Source organism: Canis aureus, chromosome 23, assembly GCF_053574225.1.
Source record: "Canis aureus isolate CA01 chromosome 23, VMU_Caureus_v.1.0, whole genome shotgun sequence".
NCBI classification, from domain to species: Eukaryota; Metazoa; Chordata; class Mammalia; order Carnivora; family Canidae; genus Canis; species Canis aureus.
This window is the reverse complement of record NC_135633.1, coordinates 379,796-390,710: the sequence shown is the minus strand read 5'-3', so window position 1 is coordinate 390,710 and position 10,915 is coordinate 379,796. Positions and strand designations below refer to the sequence as shown.

At 42.1% G+C, this 10,915-nt stretch overlaps 1 long non-coding RNA gene across 3 annotated transcripts in view; it reads right to left on the bottom strand.

Annotated features, from left to right (window-relative positions):
- LOC144294477 (uncharacterized) overlaps positions 1-10,915 on the bottom strand; it is a 39,954-nt gene that overhangs the window by 23,531 nt on the left and 5,508 nt on the right. The window lies entirely within an intron of this gene.

Below are 10,915 nucleotides of genomic sequence, written 5' to 3'. Positions count from 1 at the left end.
CTAAATGCCATCCTATTGAGGGTTAGGGCATCAACCTATGAATTTGGGTGGATGGGTGGGGACGCAATTCAGTCCTAAGAACCAATCAATCTCAGGAAGAAGATTCCCACTTTATAGAGTTTCCATGATGCAAGAGACTTGGCTAAGAGACCAACAGAGATCTAGGTGAGTGTGTAGTGGCTCCCTCCCTCACCAGTGGGGTGAGGACTGAATTTTCTCCTAAGAAAAATTGAAAGGAAGATGAAGTTCCTAAATAGGTCTCAAACGCTGCATGTCTTGGGTGGTACAGTGAGTAAATATGCTCCCCCAATTCTGCCTCACTTGGTCCTTCCTTCCCTGACCCCTCCCCTGTCTTCCCTACTCCACCTGTTTTACCTTCCTAGTAAACCACTAGGGCACTTTACTGACACAATATGGAATATTCTTATGCTGAATGTAAGACCATGATTTTTATTTCAACAGAGAAATTATTTTTATACACCTTCCTGGAGAGTGAAGAGAAATATCAGCTCTTTTGTCTAAATTTTGGGATTATTTGTTTTAACTGTTTGAGTTCTTGTACCTCCTCAGGTCAGGGACTTTCTTGCACATGTAAGGTATCGTCCTCTATCTCCATTATTTCACCCAGGTCTTTGTTAGACTTATATTAGTGAAATTTCAGAAAACCAAGAATAAAAAAATCTTACAAAATAGCTTTAGAAATAAAGAAGATAGGTTTTTCTACAAAGAAAAGAGTGTGGGGGCAATATTGGAATTCAATACCTTTTGCTTAATCTCTAACATGGGTATTCCAGAAAAAACCCAGAGGACAATGTTCAAATCACACAGTGTGTACAATCAACTGAATTTTTACAGCAAAAAGCAAGGGTCATGGTCAAAAAAGCCCTTATGGTGGATCCTGCATCTCTATGTTGGAGATTCTGGGTAAAGTCCATAGCAGCATTAAGGAGTGAAATATAAAAATAGCTATCAAGAAAAAAGAAAACTGCCATTGTTCACAGTGAATAGGTGCATGTGTAGAAAATACAAAGAATCTATAGACAAATTATTACAGTTCATATATTAAAAGCAACAGAAATTTGAGCAGCCCGGGTGGCTCAGCAGTTTAGTGCCACCTTCGGCCCAGGGTGTGATCCTGGAGACCCGGGATCAAGTCCCACGTCGGGCTCCCTGCATGGAGCCTGCTTCTCCCTCTGCCTGTGTCTCTGCCTCTCTCTCTCTCTCCGTGTCTCTCATGAATAAATAAATAAAATCTTTAAAAAAAATTTAAAGCAACAGAAATTTAGTATACCAGCATAAGAAAAGCAATATAATAGAGTGAACATATCAAATACCTATGTATAAACCTGAAAAATATGCAAGCACTCCAAAGAGAAAATTATAAAACTTTATGATTAGACCTAAAAAGACCCGAAAAAGATGAAATCATCATGCTCATGAACTGAAGATGCATGGATTATAAATTCATTCCAATACTAATTAAACCAGGTTTTTAACTTAAACTTGGGAAGCAGGTTTTTTTTTTTTTTTTAATTAAGGGAAAAAGTTCTAGGATTTACTGTATAAAACTGTGTTTATTATAGTTAACCATCCTGTGCTGTCCTTTTGAAAATTTGGTAGAAAGGCAAAAATAAAAGATGGAAAAATATAAGGAAGTGCAAACTTCAAGAAATTATAGGCTGGCGATTGATTAAATACAGTCAGAGCACTCTCAGAGAACACGTAGAAGCATTTACTGTACAAAATATCAAGACAAACCATAAACTGATTATCATCAAGATAGTGTGATATTGGTGCAGAATGGACAAGGAAACCAACTCAAACTACAAAAACTACCGAAAGGAATTAAAGATCAAATAAATGTAAAGATATCCTGTGTTCATGGATTGGAGAACTTGTATTAAGATGACAGTACTGCCCCCAAAGATTGAATATAATCCCTATCAAAATCTCAGTGGCATTCTTTAAAAAACAGAAATGGAAAAACTGATCTTAAAACTCGTATGGAAATCCGAAATATCCAAAATGATCCTGGAAAAGGATGCAGTTGGACGATTCACATGTCCCAATTTCAAAGCCTACTACAGAGGTATAGTCATCACAACTGCGTTGCTGGCGTAAGGATAAACATATATACTAATGGAATAGAATTGAGAATCCAAAAATAAAACCATGATCTACGATCAATTGATTTGCAGCAAGGATGCCAAGGTCCCTAAATGGAGAAGGAAAACTCTCTTGACAGATGGTGCTGGGCGACGGGGTGTCTGCGTAAGATCAAAGCTGGGGTCCTACTGCTCACCATACACTAAAGTGGATTCAAAATGTAGCAAAGACCCAAATGTGAGAGTTAAAAATACGAAACTCTTCAAAGAAAGCATAGTAGATTTTCATAGTCTTGGATTTTTTTTTTTTTTTTTTTTTTTTTTTATTTTTTTTTTTTTTATTTATTTATGACAGTCACAGAGGGAGAGAGAGAGAGGCAGAGACACAGGCAGAGGGAGAAGCAGGCTCCATGCACCGGGAGCCCGACGTGGGACTCGATCCCGGGTCTCCAGGATCGCGCCCTGGGCCAAAGGCAGGCGCCAAACCGCTGCGCCACCCAGGGATCCCCATAGTCTTGGATTTGATGGTGAATTTCTATTTTATTCTGTTAGTCGTATTGTCAATGAGGTTGTGTTCTTGATTTCCTTCCCCGATGGCTTGTTGGTGTATAGAGACGCCCTGATTTTTGTATGTTGGTCTTATGTTCTGTCACTTTATTAAATTATTCCTGGTGTGTTCATGCAGTTGGTTTAGGTACCAGCCTCATCCATCGCTGGGGGTAAAAGGCCTTTTGGTAAAACTATTAACCAAATTACTTGATTGCACAGATTAGGGAATTGCAGCCTGGAGAGAGTAAACAGTCAAAACAGCTCAGTGTTGTTAAAACAAGGGCAAAATTTTGGAGCTGCCAACCCAGGGGTTCCTTCTGTCACCGTATCATTCTCGCTGGGCTCGGCTCAGACAGTAGGAGGCTGCGGATTTCCTGCAGAGTTTGGGTTAGGATTGCCCTGAGAGGCTTATAAATGCACTGGGATGCCCCGGAGCTTTTTGGGGAGACCGGTTTCAGAGTCAGGCCTTTGCTAGTGGAAATAGCTGGCGCTGGCATTTGTGACAGGACGGGTGGGGACAAGCTAAGACTGGAAAGCAGGAAAGGCATCACCACGGTGGTCCAGGTGGGGAAACGCGTGTCCCACTAGGACGGCGACAAAGGTTGAACACGTTTAGCCACCACTGCTGATGCCTACAATGTGCCAGGTATTGAGCATGATCCAGTATAATAATCCTCCCTGTCACCGTGCTATGGGTGAGGACCTCAAGTCTGGAGTTAAGTGACCAGCCTGAGATTACAGAGCGAGCAGGGGTACACCTAGAATTCAAACCCGAATCCGAGGCTCCTGTCCACGCACCGTACTATTGCTTCCCAAACTCTACGATGCATGCATATTACTTGGGGATATTGTTAAAATTCAGATTCTTTTTCCCCCAAGTTTTAAAAGAGAAGGATTTTTTTTTTTTTTTAGCTCTATTGAAGTATAATTCACAAAGAGGAATTGTATATTTACTCTAAGGCTCTTATGCTTGAATATAATTTAAGCAATAGACGCCCTAAAATGAATTCTTGTTAATTTTAAAGAAGATAAAATACAGGGATCCCTGGGTGGCGCAGCGGTTTGGCGCCTGCCTTTGGCCCAGGGCGCGATCCTGGAGACCCGGGATCGAATCCCACGTCGGGCTCCCGGTGCATGGAGCCTGCTTCTCCCTCTGCCTATGTCTCTGCCTCTCTCTCTCTCTCTCTCTCTCTGTGTGTGACTATCATAAATAAATAAAAATTTTAAAAAATTAAAAAAAAGAAGATAAAATACAATAAAATATTTTGTAGACAGGACTTAACCTTGAGGTCTGTGATGATGACAGGTATACTGTTTTGCTTGTCCTTTATTATATTAACTCATAATCCTGGAGATTCCTGTATCTAAATTTAACAATGTTCACCAATAATTATCCTGCCTTTAGAAGCCGGGGCAATCCATGTGACATTCTATATAATTTCTAAAGGTAATTTATTTATTTATTTATTTATTTATTTATTTATTTATTTATGATTTTTTAATTTTTTAATTTTTATTTTTTTGTAATAATAAATTTATTTTTATTGGTGTTCAATGTGCCAACATGCAGAATAACACCCAGTGCTCATCCCGTCAAGTGCCCCCCTCAGTGCCCGCTACCAAGTCACCCGTACCCCCCGCCCTAAAGGTAATTTATTAAGCTTTTACTTTTGCGATGGGGCTTTTCGAAGGTTAGTTTTTGTTAAAATATGGAACCAGCTCACCTTGTTATCCCTATCCACAATCCCGTTGTTTCAAGATTCTGCATTAGGTTTAATTGGACAAAAATGCTCTATGAGAACCTTTCCTCAGCACCTTAAGGATGTACATTCATAACAAGATGCCTTCTGGTAGAGTAAAATTAAATGAGAAAGCAGTGTTTTCCCAAACTTAGACCACAATTCTGTGTTTGTAAGAATCTCCTGGAGCTGGTTACAGGTACAGATTAGCATGTCTTGTCCCAGTTTTACTGGGTCTGAATCACTGGCTGGAGGTGGGGGAATTGGCTTCTTTTCAGAGAATCCAGAGCAAATATAAGACACAATATTGTCAAAGAATTCATAAGTGATTCTTCTGTATTACCCACTAGGATCCCTTGAAGCATCTTGCAAAGCCTGCTCTTTCAGTCTAATAGACACATATCAAATACTAGGTGAGACATTTTCAGGCACATCCATGTGCTTGGGGAAGACACGACCGCTGTGGGGTGGGGTATAGCCTAGAACCTTCTCACATCCTCCCTCCTGATTTTCTTACTTATAATAACTTCAGTTATAAAAAGGAAAATCCAAAACTGTGCTGAGGGTACTTCCTAGAAGGCTAGATCCCCCCATAGCTGAGGAGGCAAGAGATTTACCGACACTGGAAGAAGCTCAGCGCCTTGATTTCTCTTTCCTGTAGTACCTGGCTTTGAGATCTGACACAAAGATTTCCGACGTGTTGGGGGGGCTCTTTATGCTTTTTTTGTGTTGATTTATAGTTTTAATGATTCTAAAAAGAAACAGGGAATTTTGGAGGGTGATAATTTCAAGCAGTGGGAGTGCTTTATTTTTTTAAACGTACAGCTGTTGACATTGGGGATTTGTCTTTTAATACCCTGGTATGAGAGCTCGTAGCTTCAGCAGGGGAAGGTCTCATACCCTACCCCCGCTAACAGGAAGAGACCTTGCAACCTCGCATTAGACATTTCAGCCACGAGGCATCCCCATCCCAGCAGGGGGAAGAAAGAGGTTTCTCCTCCCATAGCAATGGTCCTGCCAATGAGACGGTCACAAATCAGCCCGTGACCACTCACTATGCTTGGAACTCCCAGGTTACTCAACGGCCTTGGGATTTACAGCAGCCTTCTCCACTGCCCTCCTCCTCCATCAAAGAGCCTTCCTCTCCTTTGTTCTCCACACCTGCCCATGATTGTGCATTCCTTCATGTCCTGGTTTGCAATCCCCTGCTATTCCTGGATAAATCCACCATTTGCAAGTAGAATAACTGGCAATTTTATTTTGAAGGTTAGCACTGGTGATCAATGACCTGCTAATAGCTAACTCGCTAAAAGATGTCAGGTTCATTCTTTTTTGTTCCACTGCATTTTCTATTTATTCGGTCCATCTTCATCATGTCTGTGTGCAGTGCCACCCCCACCCCCACCGCCGCAGACTTGAAGCTGTGGGTGGGTGACAGTCCCATGAGGGTGAAGACAAGATTTGGAGACAGAGACCAAGACGAGGGTTTATTGGGGAAACTTGCACAGAAGGCTCTAGGAGCGGCGGACTGGACAAAGCATCTGCTGCTGGGTCTACGCAGCAACTTAGCCTAGCAACTCTGTAGGCTTTATCCTCCTTGCACGGCCAGCATTCCAAGGGGCTGAGTCCTGACATCTGGACGCTCTTCCTAATGAGGGAGATGCTCCGCGTTGACCGCCCCAGGAGTCCTTGTCCTTGAACACTGAACATGTTTTTCTGCACCTTCTACTTGATGGAAGATAGAGGGAAGACAGGATCTCTACATTCTTGAGGGTGTGACTAACAGGGGCCTTCAGCCTACAAACCAGCCTCCCAGCACATACCCTACAACCTCTGCTGGGCTAACCCATCCTCTTCACTGTTTCACAAACGTCTTGCTTGCTCACGTCTTGCTCACCACTTTCTTGTTTTCTTGCATTTATAGACAAACAATATTCTCAAATTTGCCGCAAACGTGCATTATAAAAAGCTATTTGGTTGTATCTGAATTACCTGGAAACAGAATTATCTGCTAGAGCTATATGGAAAAACAGTATTAAAATTCTGATGACATTTATTTTAGTAATTTCCCTCCTATGCTCAGGCTAACTAGAATTAATTTGTAAAGGGCAAAAAAAAAAGGAGATTAAGAAAAATATATCATCTTAAAGCATTTTTAATTTTAGACACCCTCTAATCATGTGAGAATGATCAACAAAACAGGGATTACAATAAATAACATATAGATCCCCTCTAAGGAGTTATTGAAATATGTACTCAAAAAGGTAAATGCCAGTAAATGTTGGAAGGTCACTCTATCGGTGAAATTTATTCTTTGGCTTAAGTTTCATACTGGAGAGTAAAATCTGGAAGTAAAATCCCAAATTATCACAAAATGTTGGGAAAATGTGGATGATTTCCTGTAAGAGAATCCCGATCGTGTATTAGATTTGGCTGCTGATGTAACAAATCCCCACAGACTTGGCACCAGAAGATAGCACCGTTTATCATCCCATAGTTTGTATGACTGGAGTGTAGGCACCATGGGGTTCACGTGGGTTCTTCGCTTAGAGTCTCAACAAGTTCAAATCGAGCTGTCAGCAGGGCTGTCGTTTCTTCAGGCTCTTGGAGAGGCTGTGTCTGTAGGCTAATTTGGGCTGGTGGCAGCATTTGATTTCATACAGGATTGAAGTCCTTCCTTCGCTGGCTGTTGGTGGAGGTCACTAGACACCTCTCGTATCTCTTCCCTCTTGGGCCCTTTCAAAGGCAATGATGGCAGGTGGAGTTCCCCACAGTCGTCGATCTTACTGATGTCCCCTTCTGAGGCAGTCTCTCTCTCTCTTTTGCTTTCGGACAGAGGAAGTTCTCCGCTTTAAGGATTTATGTACTTATAGAAATGCCACCGAGTTCTGGGCATTGACTTTGTCTCCTGCCACACTGCCGAATTGCTGTATGAGTCCTAGCAATCTTGAGGTGGCGTCATTGGGGTTTTCTACGTAGAGTATCATGTAATCTGCAAAGAGGGAGAGTCTGACTTCTTCTTTGCCAATTTGAATGCCTTTTATTTCTTTTTGTTGCCTGATTGCTGAGGCTGGGACTTCTAGTACAATGTTGAATAGCAGTGGTGAGAGTGGACATCCCTGTCTTGTTCCTGATCTTAGGGGAAAGGCTCCCAGTGCTTCCCCTTTGAGAATGATATTTGCTGTGGGCTTTTCGTAGATGGCTTTTAAGATGCTGAGGAATGTTCCCTCTATCCCTACACTCTGAAGAGTTTTGATCAGGAATGGATGCTGTATTTTGTCAAATGCTTTCTCTGCATCTACTGAGAGTATCATATGGGTCTTGTTTTTTCTCTTGCTGATATGATCAATCACATTGATTGCTTTACGAGTGTTGAACCAGCCTTGCATCCTGGGGTAAATTCCATTTGGTCGTGGTGAATAATATTCTTAATGGATTGTTGGATCCTATTGGGTAGTATCTTGTTGAGAATTTTTGCATCTGTGTTCATCAGGTATATTGGTCTATAATTTTCCTTTTTGGTGGGATCTTTGTCTGGTTTTACAATTAAGGTGATGCTGGTCTCATAGAATGAGTTTTGAAGTACTCCATCCCTTTCTTTTGGAACAGCTTTAGTAGAATAGGTATTGTTTCTTCTTTAAGTGTTTGATAGAATTCCCCTGGGAAGCCATTTGGCCCTGGACTTTTGTGTCTTGGGTGATTTTTGATGACTGCTTCAATTTCATCCCTGGTTATTGGCCTGTTCAGGTTTTCTGTTTCTTCCTGTGCCAGTTTTGGTAGTTTGTGGTTTTCCAGAAATGCATGCATTTCTTCTAGATTGCCTAATTTATTGGTGTACAGCTGTTCATAATATGTTTTTAAAATCGTTTGTGGGCAGCCTGGGTGGCCCACAGGCCAGTTTAGCACCGCCTTCGGCCCAGGGTGTGATCCTGGAGACCCGGGATCGAGTCCCACGTCCGGCTCCCTGCATGGAGCCTGCCTCTCTCTCTCTCTGTGTGTGTCTCTCATGAATAAATGAATACAATCTTAAAAATCTTAAAAAAGTAATTTTTATTTCCTTGGTATTGGTTGTGATCTCCCCTCTTTCATTCATGATTTTATTAATTTGAGTCTTTTTTCTTTTTAATAAGACTGGCTAATGGTTTATCTATCTTATTAATTCTTTCAAAGAACCAACTCCTGGTTTTGTTGATCTGTTCCACAGTTCTTCTGGTCTCTATTTCATTGAGTTCTGCTCAAATCTTTATTATCTCTCTTCTTCTGCTGGGTGTAGGTTTTATTTGCTACTCTTTCTCCAGTTCCTTTAGGTGCGAGGCATTTCTATACACTAACAATGAGACCGAAGAAGAGAAATTAAGGAGCCAATCCCATTTACAATTGCACTCAAAAACATGAGATACCTAGGAACAAACCTAACCAAGGAGGTAAAGGATCTATACCCTAAAAACTACAGAACACTTCTGAAAGAAATTGAGGAAGACACAAAGAGATGGAGAAATATTCCATGCTCATGGGTTGGAAGAATTAATATTGTGAAAATGTCTATGGAACCCAGGGCAATTTACACATTTCATGCAATCCCTATCAAAATACCATGGACTTTCTTCAGAGAGTTGGAAAAAATAATCTTAAGATTTGTGTGGAATCAGAAAAGACCCCGAATAACCAGGGGAATATTGAAAAAGAAAGCCAGGGCTGGGGGAACAGAATAGAGAACCCAAAAATGGGCCCTCAACTCTATGGTCAACTAATATTCAACAAAGCAGGAAAGAGTGTCCACTGGAAAAAGGACAGTCTCTTCAATAAATGGTGCTGGGGAAATTGGACATCCACATGCAGAAGAATGAAACTGGACCACTCTCTTTTCACCATACACAAAGATAAACTCAAAATGGATGAAAGATCTCAACGTGAGACAAGAATCCATCAAAATCCTAGAGAAGGACACAGGCAACACCCTTTTTGAACTTGGCCACAGCAACTTCTTGCAAGATACATCCATGAAGGCAAGAGAAACAAAAGCAAAAATGAACTATTGGGACTTCATCAAGATAAGCTTCTGCACAGAAAATTAAACAGTCAACAAAACTCAAAGACAACCTACAGATGGGAGAAGATATTTGCAAATGACGTATCAGATAAAGGGCTAGTTTCCAAGATCTATAAAGAACTTATTAAACTCAACACCAAAGAAACAAACAATCCAATCATGAAATGGGCAAAAGACATGAAGAGAAATCTCACAGAGGAAGACATAGACATGGCCAACAAGCCCATGAGAAAATGCTCTGCATCACTTGCCATCAGGGAAATACAAATCAAAACCACAATGAGATCCCACCTCACACCAGTGAGAATGGGGAACATTAACAAGACAGGAAACCACAAGTTTTGGAGAGGATGTGGAGAAAGGGGAACCCTCTTGCCCTGTTGGTGGGAATGTGAACTGGTGCAGCCACTCTGGAAAACTGTGTGGAGGTTCCTCAAAGAGTTAGAAATAGACCTGCTCTACGACCCAGGAATTGCCCTGCTGGGGATTTACCCCAAAGATACAGATGTAGTGAAACGCCGGGACACCTGCACCCCGATGTTTCTAGCAGCAATGTCCACAATAGCCAGACTGTGCAAGGAGCTTCGGTGTCCATCAACAGATGATGGATAAAGAAGATGTGGTTTGTGTATACAGTGGGATATTCCTCAGCCATTAGAAAGGACGGACACCCACCAGTTGCTTCGACGTGGAGGGACCTGGAGGGTCTGATGCTGAGTGAAATAAGTCAATCGGAGAAGGACAATCATCATCTGGTCTCCCTCATACGGGGAATATAAGACATAGTGAAAGGGATCATAGGGGAAAGGAGGGGGACTGAGTGGGAAATATCAGAGAGGGGGACAGAACATGAGAGACCCCTGACTGGGAAACGAACAAGGGGTGGTGGAAGTGGAGGTGGGTGGGGGGTGGGGGTGACTGGGTGACGGGCACTGAGGGGGGCACTTGGCGGGATGAGCACTGGGTGATGTGCTATATGTTGGCAAATTGAACTCAAATAAAAAAATATAGAGAAAAAAAGAGGATTTATGTCATTAGATCGGGTCACTTAGAAAATCCCGGTCACGCTCCCTGCTTTCGAATCCTTGATCTGTGGAGTCCTTCACAGCAGCACCTAGGTTAATGTTGGATTGAATCAATCTCAGAAAACAGTTTTAGAGGTCTGCCTACGACGGATACAATTTAACTCCAGATGATAGAAAAATAGAGGCCTCCCCAGCCTGACAATTCGCCGACGTGCAGAGTCCATTTAAAAGCAGCAGGTTGAGCCCGCTAAGCTCTGGGAGGCCTGCTTGCCGGGTGGCACCTGGGAACTTGCATTCGGGTAGTGTTCCCGCCACTCTTAGGACAGAGGCTCCCTGTGCCTGAACTGTTTGTGTGAAACGTATGGTTTATGTTCAACGCTTGTTCTCCTTTGGAGAATGTGGAATTTTGGTGTGTGCTGGGTGGGGGGGTGCTCATGTGGTTTCCCC